The following is a 4,140-nucleotide window of genomic DNA, read 5'->3' on the forward strand; positions in this document are numbered from 1 at the left end:
AACAAGACTGAGTGGGTGACGACTTCAAGGTCTTTGCTGTGCGAACATAAAAGAGACTGACTGCGGACACCCTGTGTTCAGAGCTGAACCGTTAGACAATCCTACCCCCTGTGTGATTTACCTGGTAGAGATGAGGTATCCATGGGGCTGAGGCAGACAGCTGACCCCAGCTACAGTCACTCCTCCCTGGATGTCCTGGTAGTGCATCCCCAGGTTAGACCCATGGATGGTCACCAGCACACCCCCTTCCACCGGACCATTCACTGGCTGGATCTGACAGGGACAGAGAGGGGTTTAAATGGATCTGATAGGGACAGAGAGGGGTTTAAATGGATCTGATAGGGACAGAGACAGAGAGGGGTTTAAATGGATCTGATAGGGACAGGGACAGAGAGGGGTTTAAATGGATCTGATAGGGACAGAGAGGGGTTTAAATGGATCTGACAGGGACAGAGAGGGGTTTAAATGGATCTGATAGGGACAGAGAGGGGTTTAAATGGATCTGATAGGGACAGGGACAGAGAGGGGTTTAAATGGATCTGATAGGGACAGAGAGGGGGTTAAATGGATCTGACAGGGACAGAGAGGGGTTTAAATGGATCTGATAGGGACAGAGAGGGGTTTAAATGGATCTGATAGGGACAGAGAGGGGTTTAAATGGATCTGACAGGGACAGAGAGGGGTTTAAATGGATCTGATAGGGACAGAGAGGGGTTTAAATGGATCTGACAGGGACAGAGAGGGGTTTAAATGGATCTGACAGGGACAGAGAGGGGTTTAAATGGATCTGACAGGGACAGAGAGGGTTTAAATGGATCTGATAGGGACAGAGAGGGGTTTAAATGGATCTGATAGGGACAGAGAGGGGGTTAAATGGATCTGATAGGGACAGAGAGGGGTTTAAATGGATCTGATAGGGACAGAGAGGGGTTTAAATGGATCTGATAGGGACAGAGAGGGTTTAAATGGATCTGATAGGGACAGAGAGGGGGTTAAATGGATCTGATAGGGACAGAGAGGGGTTTAAATGGATCCGATAGGGACAGAGAGGGGTTTAAATGGATCTGACAGGGACAGAGAGGGGTTTAAATGGATCTGATAGGGACAGAGAGGGGTTTAAATGGATCTGACAGGGACAGAGAGGGGTTTAAATGGATCCGATAGGGACAGAGAGGGGTTTAAATGGATCTGACAGGGACAGAGAGGGGTTTAAATGGATCTGACAGGGACAGAGAGGGGTTTAAAACACATCCTGGTCACATTAACACATCCTGGTCATATTAACACATCCTGGTCAGATTAACACATCCTATAGTCACATCCTGGTCATATTAACACATCCGATAGTCACATCCTGTTCACATTAACACATCCTGGTCACATTAACACATCCTGGTCACATTAACACATCCGATAGTCACATCCTGGTCATATTAACACATCCGATAGTCACATCCTGGTCATATTAACACATCCTGGTCACATTAACACATCCTATAGTCACATCCTGGTCACGTTAACACATCGATAGTCAGATCCCGGTCATATTAACACATCCTGGTCATATTAACAGATCCTGGTCAAATTAACGCATCCTGGTCACAATAACACATCCTATAGTCACATCCTGGTCACATTAACACATCCGATAGTCACATCCTGGTCACATTAACACATCCTGGTCATATTAACACATCCTGGTCAGATTAACACATTCTATAGTCACACCCTGGTCATATTAACACATCCTGGTCAGATTAACACATCCTATAGTCACATCCTGGTCATATTAACACATCCTGGTCAGATTAACACATCCTATAGTCACATCCTGGTTATATTAACACATCCTGGTCAGATTAACACATCCTATAGTCACATCCTGGTCATATTAACACATCCTGGTCACATTAACACATCCTATAGTCACATCCTGGTCATATTAACACATCCTATAGTCACATCCTGGTCATATTAACACATCCTGGTCACATTAACACATCCTATAGTCACATCCTGGTCACGTTAACACATCGATAGTCAGATCCCGGTCATATTAACACATCCTGGTCATATTAACAGATCCTGGTCAAATTAACGCATCATGGTCACAATAACACATCCTATAGTCACATCCTGGTCACATTAACACATCCAATAGTCACATCCTGGTCACATTAACACATCCTGGTCATATTAACACATCCTGGTCAGATTAACACATCCTATAGTCACTTCCTGGTCACATTAACACATCCTATAGTCACATCCTGGTCACGTTAACACATCCGATAGTCACATCCTGGTCACGTTAACACATCCTGGTCATATTAACACATCCTGGTCATATTAACACATCCTATAGTCACATCCTGGTCATATTAACACATCCTATAGTCACATCCTGGTCATATTAACACATCCTGGTCACATTAACACATCCTGGTCACATTAACACATCCTGGTCATATTAACACATCCTGGTCATATTAACACATCCTGGTCATATTAACACATCCTGGTCACATTAACACATCCTATAGTCACATCCTGGTCACATTAACACATCCTGGTCAAATTAACACATCCTGGTCATATTAACACATCCTATAGTCACATCGTATAGTCACATCCTGGTCATATTAACACATCCTATAGTCACCCTAGTGATCTTGCCTAATGGACTGGCCAGCCACCCTAGTGGTCCTGCCTAATGGACTGGCCAGCCACTCTAGTGATCCTGCCTAATGGACTGGCCGGCCACCCTAGTGATCCTGCCTAATGGACTGGGCAGCCACTCTAGTGGTCCTGCCTAATGGACTGGCCAGCCACCCTAGTGATCCTGCCTAATGGACTGGCCAGCCACCCTAGTGATCCTGCCTAATGGACTGGCCAGCCAACCTAGTGATCCTGCCTAATGGACTGGCCGGCCTGGTCTGTAATTCTGAGCATCGTTACACACCCAATGCAAACATGTATGAGTCCAGTACATTTCTAGAATGCATTTGGTTCCAGTACATTTCTAGAATGCATTTGGTTCCAGTACATTTCTAGAATGAATTTGGTTCCAGTACATTTCTAGAATACATTTGGTTCCAGTACATTTCTAGAATACATTTGGTTCCAGTACATTTCTAGAATGCATTTGGTTCCAGTATATTTCTAGAATGCATTTGGTTCCAGTACATTTCTAGAATACATTTGGTTCCAGTACATTTCTAGAATACATTTGGTTCCAGTACATTTCTAGAATACATTTGGTTCCAGTACATTTCTAGAATGAATTTGGTTCCAGTACATTTCTAGAATACATTTGGTTCCAGTACATTTCTAGAATACATTTGGTTCCAGTACATTTCTAGAATGCATTTGGTTCCGGTATATTTCTAGAATGCATTTGGTTCCAGTACATTTCTAGAATACATTTGGTTCCAGTACATTTCTAGAATACATTTGGTTCCAGTACATTTCTAGAATACGTTTGGTTCCAGTACAGGCAGGCGTCTTCTGGCCCAGGTGAGCTGGTATGTATGTAACCTACCTGTATGATGTGAGGCGGAGGGCAGGAGTCTTCTGGCCCAGGTGAGCTGGTACAGGACAGGTGGTAGACACAGCCAGGTGACTCTCCTCCACACCAGACACAGCCGTAATCTGACGGCACCGCTCTGCACTGGCTACAGTCAGACTGGCCCACTGAACAGTCATATAGCTGCACTGTGGACAACACAACACAACTGGTCATATAGCTGCACTGTGGACAACACAACTGGTCATATAGCTGCACCGTGGACAACACAACTGGTCATATAGCTGCACTGTGGGACAACACAACTGGTCATATAGCTGCACTATGGACAACACAACACAACTGGTCATATAGCTGCACTGTGGACAACACAACACAACTGGTCATATAGCTGCACTATGGACAACACAACACAACTGGTCATATAGCTGCACTGTGGGACAACACAACTGGTCATATAGCTGCACTGTGGACAACACAACACAACTGGTCATATAGCTGCACTGTGGACAACACAACACAACTGGTCATATAGCTGCACTGTGGACAACACAACTGGTCATATAGCTGCACTGTGGACAACACAACTGGTCATATAGCTGCACTGTGGACAA

General features: G+C 44.6%; 1 pseudogene; it reads right to left on the reverse strand.

The window, feature by feature from the left end:
• The window catches only part of LOC115127405 (plexin-B1-like), an 81,583-nt pseudogene that overhangs the window by 77,280 nt on the left and 163 nt on the right, over window positions 1-4,140 (reverse strand).

Source organism: Oncorhynchus nerka, linkage group LG7, assembly GCF_034236695.1.
Source record: "Oncorhynchus nerka isolate Pitt River linkage group LG7, Oner_Uvic_2.0, whole genome shotgun sequence".
Taxonomy (NCBI): domain Eukaryota; kingdom Metazoa; phylum Chordata; class Actinopteri; order Salmoniformes; family Salmonidae; genus Oncorhynchus; species Oncorhynchus nerka.